The following is a 25,903-nucleotide window of genomic DNA, read 5'->3' on the forward strand; positions in this document are numbered from 1 at the left end:
ATTCCTCACATAGGGATCGCGAGTACAAGATTAGAATAATTACAGCACAAACAGTGGCATTCAAACAATCATTCTTCTCGCGCTCCATACATGAATGGAACAGGAATAAACCCTAATAACTGGTTCTCTGTCATGTACCTCACGGTGGTTTCGAGATGGATATAGATGTAGAAGCCAACCCTGTTCCAAATCATCCCCTTCTCCACTGGTGATTCTGAAAAAGTCACGCAGAGCAGGTGTTCATCGTCGAAGTCCAGTTATGAGGTGCATTCAAGTTCTAAGGCCTCCGATTTTTTTTCTAATTAACTACTCACCCGAAATCGATGAAACTGGCGTTACTTCTCGACGTAATCGCCCTGCAGACGTACACATTTTTCACAACGCTGACGCCATGATTCCATGGCAGCGGCGAAGGCTTCTTTAGGAGTCTGTTTTGACCACTGGAAAATCGCTGAGTCAATAGCAGCACGGCTGGTGAATGTGCGGCCACGGAGAGTGTCTTTCGTTGTTGGAAAAAGCCAAAAGTCACTAGGAGCCAGGTCAGGTGAGTAGGGAGCATGACGAATCACTTCAAAGTTGTTACGAAGAAACCGTTGCGTAACGTTAGCTCGATGTGCGGGTGCGTTGTCTTGGTGAAACAGCACACGCGCAGCCCTTCCCGGACGTTTTTGTTGCAGTGCAGGAAGGAATTTGTTCTTCAAAACATTTTCGTAGGATGCAACTGTTACCGTAGTGCCCTTTGGAACGCAATGGATAAGGATTACGCCGTCGCTGTCCCAGAACATGGACACCATATTTATTCAGCACTGGCGGTTACCCGAAATTTTTTGGGTGGCGGTGAATCTGTGTGCTTCCATTGAGCTGACTGGCGCTTTGTTTCTGGATTGAAAAATGGCATCCACGTCTCATCCATTGTCACAACCGACGAAAAGAAAGTCACATTCATGCTGTCGTTGCGCGTCAACATTGCTTGGCAACATGCCACACGGGCAGCTGTGTGGTTGTCCGTCAGCATTCGTGGCACCCACCTGAATGACACTTTTCGCATTTTCAGGTCGTCATGCAGGATTGTGTGCACAGAACCCACAGAAATGCCAACTCTGGAGGCGATCTGTTAAACAGTCATTCGGCGATCTCCCAAAACAATTCTCTCCACTTTCTCGATCATGTCGTCAGGCCGGCTTGTGCAAGCCCGAGGTTGTTTCGGTTTGTTGTCACACGATGTTCTGCCTTCATTAAACTGTCGCACCCACGAACGCACTTTCGACACATCCATAAGTCCATCACCACATGTCTCCTACAACTGTCGATGGATTTCAGTTGGTTTCACACCACGCAAATTCAGAAAACGAATGATTGCACGCTGTTCAAATAAGGAAAACGTCGCCATTTTAAGTATTTAAAACAGTTCTCATCCTCGCCACTGGCGATAAAATTCCATCTGCCGTACGGTGCTGCCGTCTCTGGGACGTATTGACAATGAACGCGGCCTCATTTTAGAACAATGCACATGTTTATATCTCTTTCCAGTCCGGAGAAAAAAAATCGGAGGCCTTAGAACTTGAATGCACCTCGTACATCTCGCTTCACTAGATGTGACGCACGTTCGATTGTGCTTATGCCCAGGGAACACACAGGCCACTCACCTAATCTTAGTATGCTGAAGGAATGCGTCTACGAAGACATGGTGAGCACACACATCATCCATCAATATGTATTTTCACCAAAATATTGACGATACGATTGCACTATTGCCTACAGAATCTCGTCTTTGAACCACAGAGCTGCCCCGGGCGTCTCCATACACGTCTGACTGGTTGGACACTACTTGGCACGATATCCCTCATTAGGGTATCCAACAACTCTATAAATCAGTGTCAAGCCGAATAATTACTTGCATAAGGGCCATAGTTACACGAAAACGTTATTGACTTACTCAATTTTTGAAGCTCAATCTCGTGACTATATCATCCAATTTTTCTGAAATAGTAAACTTTTTTTTTTTGTCTGTACATTTACATCACATCTTCATACTTCCCCTCTTCCTAAATTCGCATAATCCTGTCTGTTTTTCATTGCTTCCCACACTGTACGATCCTATACATTCCCCTATTTTACTGTATTCATTCAGTTATTTTATTTTATTAAAATTGTCTACGTAGTCGTCGTTGTTGTTGTGGTCTTCAGTCCACAGACTGCTTTGATGCAGCTCTCCATGCTACTCTATCCCGTGCAAGCCCCTTCATCTCTGAGTAGCTACTGCAACCTACATCCCTCTGAATCTGCTTACTGTAATGATATCTTGGGCCCCCTTACAATATTTACTCCACTCGCTTCCCTCCAGTACTAAATTGGTGATCCCTCGATGTCTCAGTATGTGGCCTACCAACCGATCCCTTCTTTTGGTTAGGTTGAACCACAAATTTCTCCTATCCTCAATTCTATTCAGTACTTCCTCATTAGTCGCGTAATCTAACCATTTAATCTTCAGCATTCTTCTGTAGCACCACATTTCAAAAGCTACTATTCTCTTCTTGCCTAAACTGTTTGTCGCCCGTATTTCGCTTCCATGCATGGCTACACTACATACAAATAGTTTCAGAAACGACTTCCTGACACTTAAATTTTAACTCGACGTTAACAAATGTCTCTTCTTCAGAAATGCGTTTCTCGCCATTGCCAGTCTGTATTTTGTATCTTCCCTACTTCGACCATCATCAGTTATTTTGCTTCCCAAATGGCAAAACTCACTTATTACTTTAAGTGTTTCATTTCCTGATCTAATTCCCCCAGCATCACCTGATTTAATTTGACTACATTCCATTATCCTCGTTTTGCTTTTGTTGATGTTCATCTTATATCCTGGACTTTAATTCCTATAGACTGTAATTACGGCTGTTATTCTTTCTTTTAACTGGCACTTGTACTACCTTCCATATTTAATACCTCTAAAAGTTGTCTCATCAAATACTGTTATTTTTATTTTACTTGGTTCATTTATTTAAACAAAACTGTTCCTTAGGCACAGTTTTTAGTACAATGTTAATGTTTTTCTATTTGATCGCTTTATATTTGTATATTGTTCAATTTTTTTCTTTTTACAAAGCTGTATCACTATACTCTCAAAGGTATGATTTACTGTATGTTCCCGTACAATCCTCCACATTTTTGCATTTATTCATTTCTGTTTATCTTATGGATATTGCTTAAGTTCATCATGTATTCTGTAGTTACATTGGTAATTCTTTCTTCTTTTAATTGGCTTGTGTATCACTTTCATATATTATATTTTTTCAAGTAGCCTCACCAAGTACTCGTTTTATTTTATTGGTTTTGTTTATTATTACAAACCGTTATGTGGGCTTGCGGTTCCATTATTGTGTTATAGTTTTCTCCGGTTTATTACCTTCATATTTAATTTCTGTTCAACTTTTTACTTTTCTACATTTCATTACGACCACACTGTCAAAGATGTCATTTCCTCTACGCTTCTGCTTCAATCTAGATTTGCAACTTCTTTTCCAATGTCGTTAACAAACTTCTTTGGTGGAATACTCAATAAATGTCTGATGACGGCTTTGTAAGCCGAAAACCCCTTAACACAACAAAAGTAATACTGCAGAACAAAAGCAAACTAGTGCTTCTTCTACCGAGGAGCGACGGAAGATTCAGTTAACATGATACATCACTTCTAGCATCTACCGATCTCCGTGCAAAGCAGATAGTTCTATCAAGGCGCGTCCGGTTTTTTTTTTTTTTTTTTTGTCTTAGAGTGCCTAACCAAAGTAGTCTCTGATACCTTACTGAAAATCTGACGACAAGGATTTGTACTTGAAGACTGTACTCGATTCGAACTATTTTGGTATTGTTCATTCTGCAGTGTTTAATGTAATACTCTTCTGCCATTACACCGTCATAACTTTACCATAATTCTGCCCAATGTATAGTTATCTGTGTACTGCTACAGCTTAAAGAAAATAATAGTTTATGCGTGAACGCGTACTTTGTATAAGGAATTACAGCCAATGTGCTACACACAGCTGCGTTGCTTGTTCAGTGACCACTATTTACGCTGTGATACATCCACTCACAACTTCCTTTCCTGAGAAGAGCTCTTCCGTGCCACAGCAGTTAAAAGCTACTAACCGGATGTAACATACTTAACGTATAAAAGCAGTAATCAGGACTCTAAGTTTTTTCTTTCCTTCTGTCGTGACCAAATACCCCTGCATCTGCTGATGTATTGTTTGTTATCTAATAAGAACTGTACAAGAAAACAAAATATAGGGAAGCTGTGTGAGATTTGAAAAAAAAATTATGACCTAAAATAATTAAAATATTTTTAATTTCAGAATATATGGAATTCTACAATCTTTAATCGTTAATTTTGATAACATTAAATTTTTTATGTCCAATGAGGTTTCGGAATAACAAATATTAATTTAACAAAGTTATACTCTGCTCAGAAAAACACAGTGACATCAAATCGATGACAATGAGAGTGGACCCATATTCATCCCTTTTCGTGTGTACGAGGGTCGTTCAATAATTAAAGAGGCAAATTCGTCTGGGGAAAAAACTGTTAGCAGGGCAAGTTTGATACTTTTATGGTTTTAAGTTGACATCACTGGACGAGCTCAGCATTGTGTTGTTTATAGCCTCAAAAATACATTTCAAGATGGCGAGTCCACTTGAAACGACCACATTAGTTGAACAACGTTCCTGTTATTCGTTTTTCACTTGCCGAAGGAGAAAACCAGTGAACATATACTGTAGAAAGTCTAAAGTTTATGGTGAAGGTGGTATGAATCGTGAAAAGTTTTACAAGTGGGTAGAGCAGTCAAAAATGGCCGCGACTCAGTGACTGACGAACACCGTTCTGGCCGACCAGATGTACTTTCAACTCCCTCACTTGAAAGTCGAATTGATGACATTATTCGTGCCGACCGCCGTGTGACTGTGGAGATGATAGTTGATAACGTTCAAGTTAGTACTGGTACAGTTCGTAACATTATCTGTAACAGGCCGAATTACCGCTAAACATGTGCAAGATGGGTCCCAAAAGAGTTGACGCGGCTTCACAAGGAAACAAGGTTGAGAGTGTGCACAGAACTAAAGGAACGTTATGAAAGAGAAGGTGATCACTTCCTCAACAAAATTTTAACTTGTGATGAAGCTTAGGTTCACTAATATGAGCCTGAATCAAAAAGACGAAGCTTGGAGTGGAAGCACACCAAGTCACCTGTCAGGAAAAAGCTCAGAACCCAGGCATCAGCAGGGAAAGTCATGCTGACGGTGTTGTGGGATGCTCAAGGTCCAGTTTTTTGTGATTATCTCGAAGAGCAGCGAACAATGAACAGCCAATACTACTCGGATTTGCTTTTAAACAAAGTGAAGCCAGCCATGAGAGAAAGACGTCGTGGTTCTCAGAGGAGAGGTGTGATTCTCCAGCAAGACAACGCACGTCATCATATTGCTCAACTAAGAGTGAAACCATCGACAAAATTGGCTGGGAGGTCCTGCCTCATCCCTCTTACAGTCCTGATTTAGCACCTAGTGATGTCCATTTGTCTGGAGCACTGAAGGAGGCATTGCGTGGGAAGAGGTTCCAGGACAACGAGGACGTGGAAAAAGTTCGTGAGAAATTGGTTCAAACATAAAGACAAGGAGTTCTTTGCAGCCGGAGTAAAAAAAAAAACTTGTAGCCCGTTGGAACAAGCGCATAAATGTTCAAGAGGATTATGTTGAAAAGTAGAGAAAGTATTGTTCTGTAAAAATAAAAGCTTTTTTCTCCAGACCAATTTGTCTCTTTAACTATTGAATGACGCTCGTTTAAAAAGAAACATCCTGATTCATTCATTCATTCATCATTTCGCAGATAATCGATAAGGGCAGAAACTCGAAATTTGGAGGGCCCCGTTTAAGAAAAGATTTTTAGTAATTGCACCCCTAAAGGGGTTCAATACTGGATGGAATGTTATTTGAAAATATGTCATTATTAAGGCAATCAGAAGCTATAAACACGGAAACTGGTATTTGGTTTCTCGTTCAGAAATAAAATCGATCCGTGTTTCAGCATTTTTGGAAATTCATCCACTAAAGGGATGAAATAGTAGATGAAAGTTTGTTCTGAAAATAAATTATTATTAAAGAACTGCTACGACACTACATGCATAAAAACTGGTTTTTGAATTATCAGTTAAAGAAGAAAACGTGTTTTGCTAGTTCTGGAGATGCAACCGGTGAGGGGATGACACAGCTGATGAAAAGTTTTATGAAAATATTTCATGATGAAAGCATTTTTAATCTATATCTATCAACATTTTTGTGTGGCTTTTCGGTTAGAAAAAAAAAATACTACTTGTGTAGTGTTTTTGGAATTTCGGCACATATGTGGGTGAAATATTCAACAAAAATTTATGTGGAAATATTTAATAATGAAACTATTATATATAGTTAAAAAATATGGCTTCCCAGCCATTGACCTTCTTGTGCGAACGCACACGCTATGCCCGAACTCGTACGGGACTTGGTAGATTAATCTGCCACGAGTAAGGAGTATGATGGGCAAACTTCTGTTAGGCGCACTACGAATGTAGTGGTGTGGACATGTTGGGAATGTCGATCTCACGGGGGGCGTGCAAAGGATAAGTCCCTGCAGACGCACTATCCTCTGTGCCCGCGGTGGCTCAGTTGGATAGAGCGTCTGCCATGTAAACAGGAGATCCCGGGTTCGAGTCCCGGTCGGGGCACACATTTTCAACATGTCCCCAATGAAGTACATCAACACCTGTTTGCAGCTAGGGTGTCCATTTAATTATCATTTTAAATCCATTAAATTTTGTATTTGGCTTCTGGGTCGGAAATTAAAAAAAAATCGTGTTTCACTGTTTTTGGAACTGAACGCCTCATGTGATGAAAGAGGGGTTAAACTTTTTTGAAAATATTTTATCATGAAAGCATTTTTAAAGCTAAATCTATGAATACTGGAATTTGAGGTGTCGGTTAGAATAAAAGAAATATGTGTTACGGGCTGAAAGTTTCTGTGGAAATATGGCCACAAAATCTCAACTGAGAATGTAGCTAGCAAAATTGCTTTTTCGTTTGAAGCACACTCATAGAAGACCATGATTCTACCGCTTTGATTGGCACGAAAAGCTTAGAAAGTGTTGCAGACTGTTAACTGAATCAAAGAAAACTATTTAATAGTCACCATGACAAATCGACTTTCTCAGAATTGCATAGACAAAGGAGCGCGAGCAAATCAGCGAGTGGTAGGCAGGTCCGTGATAAAGATGAACTGCGTACTGTTCCTTTACAACATCACAGCTACGAATGCGTTGCCGATTTGCTCACTTTTATGTGTTACTAAATGGCTAACTCAATTCATCGTTTATGCCTTATGGTCCTAGCTGCACGTGTATAAACGCTTCAGGAGGTAACAATAATGTCATTTTCGATATTTCGCATAGTTATTGTCTGAACTGAAACTTTAACACGATGGTTTCTTTTACATGAGTTATCGATTCTTCAAGGAAATGGGCGTTTACTGCTAAATTGTATATACACAGAAAACAATTTGTCGCAATATTTGCCGGTTTGGTGATATTTATCTTGCGCATTTTCTTAAAATGCAAATAATTATAGTCCCATCCTCGTTGAAACAAAATGATAATGCAAGAAAACTAAACTGCGTTGAGCAACGTTATTAAACAAAACTGATACATACTTAGGTATCTGTTAGGTGAAAACGTATGATAAAAATAACCACAACAAATATCACAAAAGTACAGTTAGAAAAATATTCTCTAAGCAAGTTAGATAGATTAGACTGTTACATACAAGATCAGTGGCACGAGAAAAAAACGAAGTCGTGACATTTAATAATTCTGATCAACTGTATCTTACATTTACAAGCAAAGTTATATTGCGAAATAAAATTTTTTACTCTAAACTGTTCTCAAATGGCCCTAATTTCATTAACAAAACTTGTATGCTGTCAAAATTTTATTGTTTTCACCCACAGAAATAACATGTTTCTTTCTCAATGTCTGAAGACAAATGTAGTAAAATTTACTCTTATACAGAACTTCTGCATGTATAACATACCTGTATTAACTTACCTTCAGTTATGCAGCCCTTACAATTTATCGACACTAGAAGAAAGATTCCAAGATGTCTACAACAAGTTTTTCTACACCGACTCGAGTGCAAAGTGCAAAGTGTAACATATCTGTATTAACTTACCTTCAGTCATGCAGCCCTTAAAATTTATCGAGACTAGAAGAAAGATTCCAAGATGTCTACAACAAGTTTTTCTACACCGACTCGAGTGCAAAGTGCAAAGTATAACATACCTGTATTAACTTACCTTCAGTTATGCAGCCCTTAAAATTTATCGACACTAGAAAAAAGATTGCAAGATGTCTACAACAAGTTTTTCTACACCGACTCGAGTGCAAAGTGCGTACGTGTTAGCTTCCACCAGTAATGGCAGCCGTATGCAATAGCACGCTGCAGCAGAATTATCTCTTGAATGTTAATCCCGGTTACGGTATTTAAGAATAAAACACAAGAGCGCGCTGTTGTCGCAAAGTAATACCTCCAGCAAAGATCCCCAGTTTTACAACACAAACAAGTACAAAATTAAACACACACACACACACACACAGAGAGTGAGTCATAGAGCCAAGAGAAGTGGGTGGGTAGTGGGGGGATGCGGGGGGGGGGGGGGGGGGGGAAGACAAAAGAAGCAAGAAACAGTCCAACATCAACCTGGACCAAGTACACAGCTAGAATATAAGCATCGTGTCTAGCTACTAAAATAACGATTAGAATTGCTATAAACAGTTTTGTGCTAACCTGTCGCTCACTAAATGTTCTGTGAAATATGCTGCACCTTCAAGATTATTAACTAAATATGTTGGTGACACACATGTGCTGAAATATGCCTGGCGTACAAAATATTTTGTTGTTTACAGAATATGTCCGAACCAAATTCCCAGATTTTATTACCTTTAGTTTGCATTGTTGCAATCCTGGTATTTTGGAGTGTTAGCAAACTCCTATCAGCCATTGCCTTATGCAGGGCTATTGTGGTTCAAAAAATGGTTGAAATGGCTCTGAGCACTATGGGACACTACTTAAACCTAACTAACCTAAGGACATCACACACACCCATGCCTGAGGCAGGATTCGAACCTGCGACCGTAGGAGTCCCGCGGTTCCGGACTGGAGCGCCAGAACCGCTAGACCACCGCGGCCGGCGCTATTGTGATCAAAACTAGTCAATAAATATTTGTGGAACATCGTGACTATTCATCGTAGTAGATGGTGGCATCACAGCCTTATCTGGTTCGCATTTATAAAAAAAATGGTTCAAATGGCTCTGAGCACTATGGGACTCAACTGCTGAGGTCATTAGTCCCCTAGAACTTAGAACTAATTAAACCTAACTAACCTAAGGACATCACAAACATCCATGCCCGAGGCAGGATTCGAACCTGCGACCGTAGCGGTCTTGCGGTTCCAGGCTGCAGCGCCTTTAACCGCACGGCCACTTCGGCCGGCTCGCATTTATAAATAAAGTAGCATCGAGCTACAAGGATAGTCTTAAAACTTTTTTATTTCCAGACCCAAAGATTCGCACCTGAATTAAAACCTTGTACACTACTGGTCATTAGCTTCGAACAGCCATCGTAAAATCTATGTACTTTATTTCAGTGTACAAACACATCGTAAGAAAATAGACCAACAAAATAAATATTTTCTGTCTGTATCATTAAGTACAATGCAACATGGTTCAGATTTTAGCCTCGAAATTATCGAACCTGTGCTCTCAGGACAGTTACACAAATAATTGGCATTCTGGAGATATTATTCAGGTGAGTGGCTTGACAAAATCATATTGTACAGTGGCCCACACCCCTATTTTCTATTGACATGCGCTCTGCACAAGTTAGAAACACGTTTAGGATCTTTTTCCTGATGCAGAACAAACCCACGACCAATAAGTCTCTTGCCAGATCAGACGGCATTGATGAACAGCATGCTATGATGTCACTTGTTTGCGAAAGGCAAAAATCCCGGCTTCAAGTCTCGGTCCTGCACACAGTTTTGATCTGTCAGGAAGTTTCATATCAGCGCACACTCCGCTGCAGAGTGAAAATCTCATTCTGGAAACATCCCCCAGGCTGGGGCTAAGCCATGTCTCCGCAATATCTTTTCTTCCAGGAGTGCTAGTTCTGCAAGGTTCGCAGGAGAGCTTCTGTAAAGTCTGGAAGGTAGAAGACGACGTACTGGCGGAATTAAAGCTGTGAGGACGGGGCGTGAGTCTTGGGTACCTCAATTGGTAGAGCACTTGCCCGAGAGACGCAAAGGTCCCGAGTTTGAGTCTCGGTCAGGCACACAGTTTTAATTTTCCAGGAAGCTTCCTTCTTTAATCTTTCGCTATTTCTCACTAGACCAGTACTCTTACACTCCTGGAAATTGAAATAAGAACACCGTGAATTCATTGTCCCAGGAAGGGGAAACAACATTGACACATTCCTGGGGTCAGATACATCACATGATCACACTGACAGAACCACAGGCACATAGACACAGGCAACAGAGCATGCACAATGTCGGCACTAGTACAGTGTATATCCACCTTTCGCAGCAATGCAGGCTGTTATTCTCCCACGGAGACGATCGTAGAGATGCTGGATGTAGTCCTGTGGAGCGGCTTGCCATGCCATTTCCACCTGGCGCCTCAGTTGGACCAGCGTTCGTGCTGGACGTGCAGACCGCGTGAGACGACGCTTCATCCCGTCCCAAACATGCTCAATGGGGGACAGATCCGGAGATCTTGCTGGACAGGGTAGTTGACTTACACCTTCTAGAGCACGTTGGGTGGCACGGGATACATGCGGACGTGCATTGTCCTGTTGGAACAGCAAGTTCCCTTGCCGGTCTAGGAATGGTAGAACGATGGGTTCGATGACGGTTTGGATGTACCGTGCACTATTCAGTGTCCCCTCGACGATCACCAGTGGTGTACGGCCAGTGTAGGAGATCGCTCCCCACACCATGATGCCGGGTGTTGGCCCTGTGTGCCTCGGTCGTATGCAGTCCTGATTGTGGCGCTCACCTGCACGGCGCCAAACACGCATACGACCATCATTGGCACCAAGGCAGAAGCGACTCTCATCGCTGAAGACGACACGTCTCCATTCGTCCCTCCATTCACGCCTGTCGCGACACCACTGGAGGCGGGCTGCACGATGTTGGGGCGTGAGCGGAAGACGGCCTAACGGTGTGCGGGACCGTAGCCCAGCTTCATGGAGACGGTTGCGAATGGTCTTCGCCGATACCCCAGGAGCAACAGTGTCCCTAATTTGCTGGGAAGTGGCGGTGCGGTCCCCTACGGCACTGCGTAGGATCCTACGGTCTTGGCGTGCATCCGTGCGTCGCTGCGGTCCGGTCCCAGGTCGACGGGCACGTGCACCTTCCGCCGACCACTGGCGACAACATCGATGTACTGTGGAGACCTCACGCCCCACGTGTTGAGCAATTCGGCGGTACGTCCACCCGGCCTCCCGCATGCCCACTATACGCCCTCGCTCAAAGTCCGTCAACTGCACATACGGTTCACGTCCACGCTGTCGCGGCATGCTACCAGTGTTAAAGACTGCGATGGAGCTCCGTATGCCTCGGCAAACTGGCTGACACTGACGGCGGCGGTGCACAAATGCTGCGCAGCTAGCGCCATTCGACGGCCAACACCGCGGTTTCTGGTGTGTCCGCTGTGCCGTGGGTGTGATCGTTGCTTGTACAGTCCTCTCGCAGTGTCCGGAGCAAGTATGGTGGGTCTGACACACCGGTGTCAATGTGTTCTTTTTTCCATTTCCAGGAGTGTATAATCCGAAAAACATCCCCCCCACCATAAGCGACCCTGCGGCGTGCTCCATTGTTTGCCTCACAAACTGACTCTTCATACACTGAAGCGCCAAACAAACTGGTACACCTACCTACGATCGTTTAGGGCCCCCACGAACACGCAGAAGTGCCGCAACACGACGTGGCATGCACTCGACTAGTCTGACGTAGAGCTAGTGGGTACTGACACCATGAATCCTGCAGGGCTGTCGATGAATCCGTAAGAGTACGAGGGGGGAGGGAGGGGGGGGGGAGAGTGGGAGATCTCTTCTGAACAGGACGTTGCACAGCATCCCAAATATGCTCAGTAATTTTCATGTCTGGAGAATGTTTAAGTTTTGAGGAGTGTTCCTGGAACCACTCTGTAGCAATTCTGTAAGTGTGGGGTGTCGCATTGACCTGCTGTAATTGCTCAATGCACAATGGACATGAATGGATGCAGTGGACTAGACATCATGCTTACGCACGTGTCACCTGTTAGAGTCGTATCTAGACGCATCGGGAGTGCCATAGTACCCGAACTGCACACGCCCCACACCATTACAAAGCCTCCACCATCTTGAAGTCCTCCACCGGTAGCTGAGTCGCTGCTGGCACGGTAACTCAGCGTGTTCGGTCAGAGGGTTAGCTACCCTCTGTAATAAAAAAAACTGAGTTAATGGATCAACGACGAACTGAAACGGGTGTCATGCGTCGTCCGCCCCGAGCACATACAACGAACGAAAACGAACAAAATGAGATTAAAAGAAAAAAGTGGTCAGCGCGACAGAATGTCAGTCCAAAGGGCCCAGGTTCGATGCCCGGCTGGGTTGGAGATTTTTCTCCGCTCAGGGACTGGGTGTCGTGTTGTCCTAATCATCATCTTTTTACCCCCATCGACGCGCAAGTCGCCGAACTGGCGTCAAATCGAAAGACTTGCACCCGGCGAATGGTATACCCGATGGGAGGCCTAGTCACACGACATTTACATTTACCACCTTGAACAGTCTCCTAATGACATGCAGGTTCTATGGATTCATGAGGTTACCCGTACACGTCTATCCGCTCGATACAATTTGATACGAGATTCGTCCGATCAGGCAGCATTTTTCATCAACAGTCCAATGTCCGAGTTCATGGGCACAGGCGAGATGTAAAGCTTTGTCTCGTGCAGACATCAAGGGTACATCAGTCGGCCTTCGGCTCTGAAAATTGCTGAGGATGTCATTGCGTCGCCATCAGCAAGTGTCAGGGTGCGAGCCATTCAACGGAATATCATCGATATGGCCTTTCGAAGCCGAAATTCCCTTCGTGAACCCTTGATGACCACACAAAGCTATATGCCTCACCTGGGCCCATCAACACCGGTATTGGACTGTTGATGACTGGAATCATGTTGCCTGGTCAGACGAGTCTCGTTCCAAATTGTATCGAGCAGATGGTGTTGTACGGGTATGGAGACAACCTCATGAATCCAATGACCCTGCTTGTCAGGAGACTGTTCAAGCTGGTGGAGGCTCTGTAATGCTGTGGGGCGTGTGCAGCTGGAGTGATATGGGACTCCTAATAAGTCTAGATACGACTCTGACAGGTGGCACGTACGTAAGCATCCTGTCTGATCACCTGCATCCATTCATGTCCACTGTGCATTCAGACGGATTTGGGCAATTTCCAGCAGTACAGTGCGACATCCCACACGTCCAGAATTGCTATAGAGTTGATCCAGGAACACTCTTTTGGGGTCAGACACTTCCACTGGCCACCAGACTTCCCAGACGTATATATTATTGAGCATATCTGGGAAGCATTGCAACGTGCTGTCCACAACAGATCTCCACCCCTTCATACTCATACGGATATATGGACAGCCCTGCAGGATTCATGGTGTCAGTTCCCTCCAGTGTAAGACGTCGTGGTCTCCTGACCTTCATTGCTTACGTATTCCGCCCTAACAATCATACTCCGCACATCAAGACACTTCATTCGAACCCAAACTTGATAAGATAAAGTCAATGTTGTATGAATTCATGTAAACGATATGCAAATAACAAGTAAATCGCAAGTGCACACCGAGCTTGAAATACTTGGGGCTGGCATACACAAACACATTCAAGACCCAACAGTCACAAAAGCTTTTAGTTTGGGAGAGTCAAACCGCATGCCAGGAGGCTGGTCCCTTCAGAGGACGAGTCTACCTATGTACATCAGGCGGCGAGCTCCTGTAGAGTGGACAGCATTTGCCCGAGAGAAAGGAAGAACGACCCTCTGTTTGGCTTAAAAGCAAATTCCGCTACAGTGTGTGGGAGTGCCCAGTCTACACATACTTTACAAACATAGCACGCAGTTTCAGAGGTTTTCACAGGGAGAGAGCAAACGGCAAACGCCGATGCTACAAATGTCTGGATTGGTCGCCTTAAACGGAACGTCATTCTCCCGTTTCAGAAGAGCAATGCTGATTGGCAGACAATATTCCTGACGCTCTGAGCTGAAGGAGTAATGGAAGAGACCGAAAGATGTACCCCTTCATGTCTGGCTTGGAGAGGTGCCGTTCGGTTGTCGCTCTTGGAGCGAGAACACGTAACGAGAGCGTGCGCGCTCGTACATGTACTCAAAGAGCGAGGAACAAGTCTCTCCTCAGTACTTCACTGGGAGAGCACCTCTGTCGAGAGTGAATCGAAGTGCTACTCTATATTGAGTCCTTACGATTAAGCATTGTTCACTGTGTTGGCCGACACACTTATTGTGTGGTGTGAATGGACAGAGTTATAGTTAAACGCCTGCGAGCGAATTTTGAGTAGCATCGCGGTGGACTGTTTATCTGACCGGTGTACCACGCCAATAGTTAGACTAGGGGCGAATAGGAATCCTTGACTTCATCAAGGTGTAGGGAGAGTTTGATCGGCGAAGGTCAATCCAGATAGAACGAGAGTTATCTTATTTGTCAGCAGCGAGCAGCGCAGGCAGCAGTCATCGCAGCTTACGGTATTGTGCGCTACAGCTCTTGCGAGCCCCATATTTCCTCCACAACAGTACACTTTACTGCATTTCACACGTGACAGCCTCAACCGTACCTAGCAACATTCTAAAGGATAATTATTCAAGTTGAGTAGGCGCGCCTCTCAGCCATTCTGCCGAGTCAACAACCATCTTAAACTTTGTATAGAAATTTCATTAGCGAATCCTGTCCTTGAGAGGTAACTTCACATTCCGAAAAGAACCAGGATATAACTTGTTCAGTTCATAACTAGAAGTGCCATTGTGATTTCTCAGAATTTTTGCAAAATAAATAGTAATTTACGTTAGTTTCATGTTTTTCTTACACTAACTAGCACTACTCCAGTACCCAAGTATCCCACTAGCTACATAAGAAATTTTGTGAATTTTTGTGTCATTTCCTTACAGCGGACGACTCCAGATGATATTTATTGCTGAACGTTTTTTAGGCATTTCTCCTTAAAACGTTAGGAGCGTCTGTCTGACTTCTGTAGTAGTGTGGGGGTGGAAAATGCATCTTGCAGGAGCCACAGGGTAAACGGTACATCTTAGATTAATCTGTTGTGCAGAATGATAGAATAGCACCCACACGTTCGCTCACACCACCACTAGTTCAGATGTTAGTCGAGTCCATACCACGTCTTGTGTAGTGCTCGCGTGGGCCCTACACGATATTGGGCAGGTGTTCCAGTTTATTTGACTCTTCAGTGTGGAAACTATGTTTCTCTCTTAAGTCAGAACAGCTGCCGCGCGCGTACCTCGACTTTGATCGTCCAGTATATGAGAATGAGTGTGCTTAGCGACTTGCAACAAACTTTCCAGATAAAATGAAACGTTGACTAACTTTTTTGTGTTTGATTTCTTCCACGAAAGGATGAAACGAAAAATGCTTATAGCTTACTACATTTTTCTTTTCATGCAGTGAAACTTCATCATAAATCACGTTTCAATTTATTGCTTCTTTGCTAACTACTCTATTAGCAACACAGTATACCGACAGTATCCACATGTACTACTTAATGTTCCAGCGAAATTATATCACTGTACGACACACACTTCAGCACACAAGAGGCTATAAATTTTTATATGCACTAAAAACCGACATTCGCTTGAATTTGCGCCCAATAAAACTTCAAAATCACCCACGACGTTTTAATTTATCACTTCTTTACTGCTAACTGTATTTGCAACAGTCTTTGCAAACAGTATCTACGTGTATCGCTTGATTGTCTTACCCTAGAGTTTTACCCTTTATACGTTCCTCATATGCCATTGTAGATATTCCCTGATGTGCAAACATATGTTAGATCATTTTCCCCTTTGTTTCTATCAGTACATTCCAGATGTTCTTCTCCACCGAGATTCTGTGGCTCCACAGAATCATTTCGTACCTCGTCAGTGCATCTAACTTTCAACATCCTCCTTTACAACCACGTCCCAAACGCTTCGATTCTCTTCTCATCCACATTTTTCGCAACCCATCACCCATTTCCACACAGCATTGTGCTAAAATTCACATTCGCAGAAATTTCTATGTTAAATTGGGATCAGTATTTCATTCTAGTACAGTTCATTTGGCCAGTAATGCCCTCTTTGACTGCTGTAGTTTGCTCTTTATCTCCTCCTTGCTTTATCCGCCATGTGTTACTTCTCATCCAAGGCAATAGAATTCTTCCACTGTGTGTATTTCGTGGTGCACAATTTTGATATTATCTTTATCGCTAACCACATTCGCACTATTCCTAATTACTTTTAGTACAGTTCCTTCGGCCAGTAATGCCCACTTTGACTGTTGTAGCTTGCTCTTTATCTCCTCCTTCTTTTATTCGCCATGTGTTACTTCGCTTCCTAGGCAATAGAATTCTTCCACTGTGTGTACTTCGTGGTGCTAACTTTTGATATTATCTTTATCGCTAACCTCATTCGCACCACTCCTAATTACTTTTGTCATTCTTTTGTTTACTATCAACCTCGCAACCCATAGCAGTCTACTCCCTAGACTCTTCATTTCATTCATCTGTTCCTGCAGCTCATTTCCGCTGGTGATTTCAATGTCATCATCGAATGTCACCAATGATATCCTCTCATTATGAGTTATACTCCCACTTTCGATCCTTCTTTTTATTTTCGTCATTGTTTCTTCAGTGTGTAGATTGAACACTAGGGCCGAAAGGTTACATCCCTCTGTTACACTCTTTCTTAAGCGAGCAGTTTGCTATTCGACTTCCATTTTTCTTCTTTCCTCTTGGTTCTTATATGAGCTTGGGAGGAAGCGTTACTCTGATTTACTATTACAAGAAGCCTACCGTTTAAGTCCATACGGTTACACGCCGAGCGAGGTGGCGCAGTGGTTAGCACACTGGACTCGCATTCAGGAGGCCGACGGTTCAAACCCGCGTCCGCCACCCTGATCCAGGTTTTTTTTGTGATTTCCCTAAATCGCTTAACGCAATTGGCAGGATGGTTCTTTGAAAGGGCACGGCCGACTTCCTTCCCTAATCAGATGGGACTGATGACCACTCTGTTTCGTCACCTCTCCCAAATAAACCAACCAACCATACGGTTACACACTGTGTACACATATTTACAAGAAAAAAAGAGCATTTGTAACTACTATCGACCAGATTTGCAGATCGGATGACATTTTTCGAAAACTGAGCCATCCTAGAACGCAATCGTTTGCGTGCATAGGGTCCTGTGTTCAACAGGTAAACGGACATAACTGGCACTGATGTTCCACAGTTCACTCTGTTATTTTATTTATACGTGTATTTTTCCGCAACAATGATATTGTTGTGTACATAGTTCCGCGTAGAGAGTGCGTACACAACTTTCCCACTAAAGGGCGCCCCGCTAAGCACAACTGCGCAGGCGCAGTGCTCATCCGTCTCCGCACTACGAGATGGCGCTGCCTTAGAGACGGACCAAATTCTGCTTCCGCCGATCCGCGCATTAATATGTAACGCAGCCAATGAGATTGCTGCTAACGTAGAACAGTTTCTCCTCGGGGATCACACACGCATAATGATACCTGAACGCGCGAGGTATTATAACGAGTGTACAGACCTCTGATTAGTCAGTCTGCATTTGTCTGCACCAGTCTATAGTCAAGTTTCATTCTGCGCCTATTAAGATTACCATATTCCTGTACATAGCCATGAAGATAAATGAATAGACACTTTGTCAAGTATCAGGGATATGTGAGACTAAGATTTACGTACCAAGACTAAAGGAACTTCAGATTGTCAATTGTAAATGGCATCCACAACCAAGTTAAGTTATTTTTATGCTTGTTATTATTTTAATAAATGTGTGTGAAAATTAATCAAGTTCTGTTTAAAGTTGGTCACTGTCAATCTGCTACTCTAAGCGTGCAAGTGGCAATTTCTATCGTCTGACTTAACGGCAGAAGATAAACACACCACGATAAGACCATGACACATATTGCTGACACTCGCCTACTTCGTTAGAGCGACAAGTCAAATAATCTGATGTTGTGTGTACCGAAGGTGTAACAGTACGCACACCACAAATATATAGCCGGCCAGTGTGGCCGAGCGGTTCTAGGCGCTTCAGTCCGGAATGACGCTGCTGCTACGTCGCAGATTCGAATTGTGCCTCGGGCGAGGATGTGTGTGATGTCCTTAGGTTAGTTAGGACTGATGACCCCAGATGTTAAGTCCCATGGTTCTTAGGGCCATCTGAACCATTTTTGAACCGCACGCGAGCTATGTGCCGGACATCCACCATGTTGGAAGTACATCGCCATTCTGTCATGCAGTGAAACATCGGTAGAGCATTACGTAGGAAATCGGCATAGATTGTACCATTTAGATTGCCATCGATAAAATGGGGGCCAGTTATCCTTCCTCCCATAATTCCGCACCATACTTTAACCCGCCAAGGTCGCTGGTGTTCCACTTGTCGCAGCCATCGCGGATTTTCCGTTGCCCGATAGTGCATTTTATGCCGGTTTACGTTACCGCTGTTGGTGAATGACGCTTTGTCCCTAAATAGAACGGGTGCAATAGTCATCGTCCCGTAATTTCTCTTGAGCCCAGTGGCAGACCTGTACACGACGTTCAAAGTCGTCGCCATGATATTCCTGGTGCATAGAAATATGGTACGGGTGCAATCGATGTTGATCTAGCATTCTCAACACCGACGTTTTTGAGATTCCGATTCTGGCGCAATTTGTCTGCTACAGATGTGCGGATTTGCCGCGACAGCAGCTAAAACACCTACCTGGGCATCATCATTTGTTGGAGGTCGTGGTTGTCGTTTCACATGTGGCTGAACACTTCCTGTTTCCTTAAATAACGCAACTATCCGGCGAACGGTCCGGTCACTTGGATGATGTCGTCCAGCATACCGAGCAGCATACGTAGCACACGCCCGTTGTGCATTTTGATCACAATAGCCATACATCAACACGATATCGACCTTTTCCGCAATTGGTAAACGGTCCATTTTAATGCGGGTAATGTATCATGAAGCAAATACCATCCGTACTGGCGGAATGTTACGTGATACCACGTACTTATACGTTTGCGACTATTACAGCGCCACCTATTACAAAACGATAAAAGTGGTCCAACTAAAAATTCATATTTCTTTACGTAATACACGAATATGAAATAAAAAATTGGGGTTCCTATTTTAAAAATACGCAGTTGATATCCGTTTTATCTATGGCAGCGCCATCTAGCGGGTCAACCATAGCGCCACATGGTTTCCTCCTTCAAGCTAGACGAGTTTCGTTCTTTGCAGTTTTTTCGTACGATGCTTATTTCGTGAGATATTTGGCCCGGTCACTATGAATGGACCACCCTGTATACATTCGTACACCTGTGCATAATATGTCTTCTGGGAAGCAATGGAGGGCTGGGATGATGGAATTTCACTTGGCGGCAGGTTAATCAACAATCTACGCTTTGCAGATGATACTACCGCTATTGCATGAAGTGAGGAGAAATTGAAGAATCTGGCCGGTGGAGTGGATCTATTAGTTTAAATTTTGGACGGGAGATAAACACGAAAGCCGGCCGCGGTGGTCTCGCGGTTCCAGGCGCGCAGTCAGGAACCGTGCGACTGCTACGGTCGCAGGTTCGAATCCTGCCTCGGGCATGGATGTGTGTGATGTCCTTAGGTTAGTTAGGTTTAAGTAGTTCTAAGTTCTAGGGGACTGATGACCACAGCAGTTGAGTCCCATAGTTCTCAGAGCCATTTGAACCATAAACACGAAAAAAATACTAATGGGTATTAATCGCCAGGGTTTAGGTCAAATTCAGCTTAAAGGGTGCTTAAAGGAACAAGGTTAGTCAATGTCTGTGTATCTCTGGGATGTCCGATCAGCGCCGGCCGTGGTGACCGACTGGTTCTAGGCCCTACAGTCTGGAACGGTGCGACCGCTACGGTCGCATGTTCGAATCCTGCCTCGGGCATGGATGTGTGTTATGTTCTTAGGTTAGTTAGGTTTAAGTAGTGCCAAGTTGTAGGTGACTGATGACCTCAGAGGTTAAGTCCCATAGCGCTCAGAGCCATTCGAACCATTTTTTTTTTTTTTTGTCCGATCAGCGACACAGGCAAGTGTGATAAAGAAGAAAAACGAACAGTCCTCCTTGACTGAGCCGCAATGGTTAAACTCACTAAGGTGTGACAGCGCAGGGCAACATCCAAAACGATGATGATGTGCCTCGTGAAATCATTGGTGTCTCCTGTTTCCTCGTACGGCTGTGCGATCTGGACTCCGAAATCGGAACTAATGCTGTAAGGACGTGGTGTTGGCGAAGGATATTAGGGGTACCATGGGCAGGTAGTAGAACTAATGCCTCCAGTACAGAATGTCTTACCATGACAAGAAGTTGATCTTCTTGTGTAAGCAAAAGACACTTCCAGTTCCTTGGGAACATTTTGAAAGGAGAAGGCGACAATTTGAAGAAAAAAAAAAGCAGTCTTGCTAGGCGAAATCGACGACGACGAGGGAGAGCAGCGAGTAGGTGGATGGATTAAGTGAGGAACATTACCAGCCTACCTCTTCACATTACACACTACTGGCCATTAAAATTGCTACACCAAGAAGAAATGAAGATGATAAACGGGTATTCATTGGACAAATATATTATACTAGAACTGACATGTGATTACATTTTCACTCAATTTGGGTGCATAGATCCTGAGACATCAGTATTCTGAAGAACCACCTCTGGCCGTAATAACGGGCTTGATACGCCTAGGCATTGAGTCAAACAGAGCTTGGATGGCGTGTACAGGTACAGCTGCTCATGCAGCTTCAACACGGTAGCACAGTTTATCAAGAGTAGTGACTGGCGTATTGTGACGAGCCAGTTGCTCGGCCACCATTAACGACAAGTTTTCAGTTGGTGAGAGATCTGGATATTGTGCTGGCCAGGGCAGCAGTCGAACATTTTCTGTATCGAGAAACGCCCGTACAGGCCCTGCAACATGCGGTTGTGCATTATCCTGCTGAAATGTAGGGTTTCGCAGGGATCGAATGGAGGATAGAGTCACGGATCGTAACATATCTGAAATGTAACGTCCACTGTTCAAACTGCCGTCAATGCGAACAAGAGGTGACCGACACGTGTAACCAATGGTATCCCATACCATCACGACGGGTGATAAGCCAGTATGGCGATGAGGAATACTCGCTTCCAATGTGCGTTCACCGCGATGTCGTCAAACACGAATGCGACGATCATGACGCTGTAAACGGAACCAGGATTCATCCCAAAAAATGACGTTTTGCCATTCGTGCACCCAGGTTCGTCGTTGAGTACAGCATCTCAGGCGCTCCTGTCTGTGATGGAGCGTCAAGGGTAACCGCAGCCGTGGTCTCCGAGCTGATAGTCCATGCTGCTACGAACTTCGTCGAACTGTTCGTGGAGATGGTTGTTGTCTAGCAAACGCCCCCAATCTGTTGACTCAGGGATCTAGACGTGGCTGCACGATCCGTTACAGCCACGCGGATAAGATTCCTGCCCTCTCGACTGCTAGTAATAGGAGGCCGTTGGGATGCAGCACGGCGTTCCGCATTACCCTACTGAACCCACCGATTCCATATTCTGCTAACAGTCATTGGATCTCGACCAAAGCGAGGAGCAATGTCGCGATACGATAAACCGCAATCGCGATAGTCTTCAATCCGACCTTTATCAAAATCGGAAACGTGATGGTACGCATTTCTCCTCCTTACACGAGGCATCACAACAACGATTCACCAGGCAACGCCGGTCACCTGCTGTTTGTGGATGAGAAATCGGTTTGAAACTTTCCTCATGTCAGCACGTTGTAGGTATCGCCACCGGCGCCCACCTTGTGTGAATGCTCTCAAAAGCTACTCACTTGCATATCACAGCATCTTCTTCCTGTCGGTTAAATTTCGCGTCTGTAGCACGTCACGTTCGTAGTGTAGTAATTTTAATGGCCAGTAGTGTATTAAGAAAAGATGTAGATCGATGTGGATGGAGACGTCTAGTCGAAGGTTCAGTTAATTAAGAAATGAACGAAGTGTAGGAGTAACGATACGCAGTAGTAAGTTAATCAACTGATGATGATCATTATTGACATTCTGCATCTGTTTACACTGGGCTGACAAAAGTGGTGGGATAGTGATGTAAACATACAGGTCAGTGAGTTGGTGGAGCTGCTACTTGTTCTCCGGTGATTCATGTGAAAAGATTTCCAGTGTGATTGTGGTCACACGAGGGGAATTAACTGACTTTGAACACGGAATGGTATTTGCATCCAGACGCACTACATAGGGAATTACACATTCCGTAATCCAAAGCGTTAATACTGTGCCAAGGATACCAAATTTCTTGTACAAAGGTCACTCCAAAAGAAATGTACACTATTTTTGTAAAAATACAGTTTTCATTCTGCATGTGTAAAAGTTTTACAGTGTGTAGTACAACCTTCCCACTTGTTTTCAGACTTAGTTCAACCTGTTCCCATGAGTGGCGCCGTCACAGCATGTCTTCAAGATGGCTGCTACACTTGACTTTCGTCAGAAGCAACGTGCTGTCATAGAATTCCCGTGCTGTGAAAACGAGACAGTGGGAAACATCCAGAAGATGTTGAAAAAGGTGTACGGAGATGTTGCTGTCGATCGCAGTACAGTTAGTCGGTGGGCCAGCAGGTTACGTGATGAAAGCGGGCACGGCGATATTGAGGATTGTCCTCGCAGCGGCAGGCCTCGTACTGCACACACTCCAGACAATGTGCAGAGGGTTAACAAACTGGTGACTGCTGACAGACGCATCACAGTGAACGAATTGTCACGCTACGTTGGGATAGGGGAAGGAAGTGTTTGCAGAATACTGAAAGTGTTGCCGTCAAAAAAGGTTTGTGCCAGGTGGGTTCCCAGGATGTTGACAGTGGCTCACAAGAAAAACGGTATGCAGCAAACTTTTGGAACAGGACGAGAATGGTGGAGATGAATTTTTTAGAAGAATTGTGACAGGTGATGAAACATGGCTCCATCATTTTTCACCAGAGACGAAGAGGCAGTCGATGGAGTGGCATCATGCAAATTGACGCAAGAAAAAAAATTGAAAACCACACCTTCTGCTGGAAAAGTTATGGCTACGGTGTTTTTCGATTCCGAAGGACTCTTGCTTGTGGACATCATGCCAAGTGGAACCACCATAAATTCTGATGCATATGTGACGACACTGAAGAAACTTCAAGCTCGACTGAGTCGTGTTCGACTACATCGGCAAAAGCAGGGTGTTTTGCTGTTGCACGACAATGCAGGGCCACATGTCAGTCAAAAAACCCTGGAAGCGATCACAAAACTCGGTTGGACAACACTGAAACACCCGCCTTACAGTCCTGACCTGGCTCCATGTGACTATCATCTCTTTGGGAAACTGAAAGACTCTCTTCGTGGAACAAGGTTTGAAGATGATGACTCCCTTGTGCACGCTGCGAAAAAGTGGCTCCAACAGGTTGGTCCAGAATTTTATCTTGTAGTTATACAATCGCTGGTTCCAAGATGGCTTAAGGCAAATGAGAGGGATGGAATTTATGAGGCGAAATGAAAATATTGTTCCTAAAGAATGTATCTACACACTGTAAAACTTTCAAACATGTAGAATAACAGATGGATTTTAAAAAAATAGTGTGCATTTCTTTTGGAGTGATTCTCATAAACTGGCTAATTACTCACAGTTTCATAGCTGCTCGATTGTTGGTGTCGTTAAAGGAGAATCATTTCGGAAGATGAGTCATGATGCCATGGTTACGACCCAGGAACAAAGCAACATTCAAACCAGTGGAAGATGTCATCGTCACCCGGCCAATAAAATGTCGCCAAGTTAAATCAAACATCAAATGCTGATTTGCTTTCTCGATGCCAAGGGCGTTCCTTCAGGGTTCCATCCGCTGGGACAGACAGTCAATCAAACCTCTTATTTTGAAGTTTTAAGAAGACTGCGCAACATTGTTCGTAAAAAAAAGACACGATTTGTGGCAGACAGGAGACTGGTTCTTCCACCACGACAACGCACCTACACACACAGCCATCTCTGTTAGAAACTCTTTGGTTAAAAATGGCACGGTTCCGCTGCCCCACGCACATTACTTGCCTGACCTGGCTCCTTGCCACATTTTCTTATTTCTACGCCCGGAAAGGGGCATGAAAGGTCGCCGATCTGACAACACTGAAGAAGTCAAGAAGAAGAGAGGGACGAGCTGTCAGCCGTTTCCAAAGATGACTATAAAAATGTTTCGAAGAGTCGTCAACACCGGTGTGGCAAATGTATTAGTTGCAATGGAGAGTAGTTGGAGGGAATAAGATTGTTTCGTAAACAGTTTGAATATACCGGGTGTTACAAAAAGGTACGGCCATACTTCCAGGAAACATTCCTCACACACAAAGAAAGGAAATATGTGATGTGGACATGTGTCCTGAAACGCTTACTTTCCATGTTAGAGCTCATTTTATTACTTCTCTTCAAATCACATTAATCATGGCATGGAAACACACAGCAAAAGAACGCACCAGCGTGACTTCAAACACTTTGTTGCAGGAAATGTTCAAAATGTCCTCCGTTAGGGAGGATACATGCATCCACCCTCCGTCGCATGGAATCCATGATGCGCTGATGCAGCTCTGGAGAATGGCGTCTCACAGCCGTCCACAATACGAGCACGAAGAGTCTCTACATTTGGTACCGGGGTTGCGTAGACAAGAGCTTTCAAATGCCCCCATAAATGAAAGTCAAGAGGGTTGAGGTCAGCAGAGCGTGGAGGCCATGGAATTGGTCCGCCTCTACCAATCCATCGGTCACCGAATCTGTTGTTGAGAAGCGTACGAACACTTTGACTGGAATGTGCAGGAGCTCCATCGTGCATGAACCACATGTTGTGTCGTACTTGTAAAGGCACATGTTCTAGCAGCACAGGTAGAGTATCCCGAATGAAATCGCGATAACGTGCTCCATTGAATCGAGTAAGTACAGTACATACTGACGAAACTAAAATGAGCTCTAACACGAAAATTAAGCGTTTCCGGACACATATCAACTTAACATATTTTCTTTCTTTATGTGTGAGGAACGTTTCCTGAAACTTTGGCCGTACCTTTTTTAACACCCTGAAAATATTCGCAGAATCGATCCGCAAAGTAGTACAGTACTATTACTATTCCATGAGCGCATAATTACTCTTTGTAATATTCTCTCTGGTGTTTTGAGAGGACTTCTAGGATCTTCTCCTTGCCGAACAGCCGCATTGAATAATTGTAATTTTGCTATCGAGATTACTGGCAGAAAGAGATTGAAAATATATTGTATGCTACTCAAGAAAATATATACTGAGCATTTACATCAAAAGTGTGTAAGGAATTTCATTATATATGTATTCTCTAATTGGAAATTTGCACGGAGGTGTCGTTTCGTGCCGGCCTGTGTGGCCGTGCGGTTCTAGGCGCTTCAGTCTGGAACCGCGTGACCGCTACGGTCGCAGGTTCGAATCCTGCCTGGGG

The 25,903-nt window shown here is 44.0% G+C and overlaps 1 protein-coding gene and 1 non-coding gene across 2 annotated transcripts in view; one reads left to right on the top strand and one right to left on the bottom strand.

Moving 5' to 3' along the window:
• LOC126215203 (uncharacterized) overlaps positions 1–25,903 on the bottom strand; it is a 171,675-nt gene that overhangs the window by 141,726 nt on the left and 4,046 nt on the right. The gene's annotated exons all lie outside the window — the stretch shown is intronic.
• Positions 6,678–6,752, top strand: Trnat-ugu (transfer RNA threonine (anticodon UGU)). Its single transcript has one exon. It is a non-coding gene; the product is annotated as a tRNA-Thr (tRNA).

This window comes from Schistocerca nitens, chromosome 12 (assembly GCF_023898315.1).
Source record: "Schistocerca nitens isolate TAMUIC-IGC-003100 chromosome 12, iqSchNite1.1, whole genome shotgun sequence".
Classification (NCBI taxonomy): Eukaryota; Metazoa; Arthropoda; class Insecta; order Orthoptera; family Acrididae; genus Schistocerca; species Schistocerca nitens.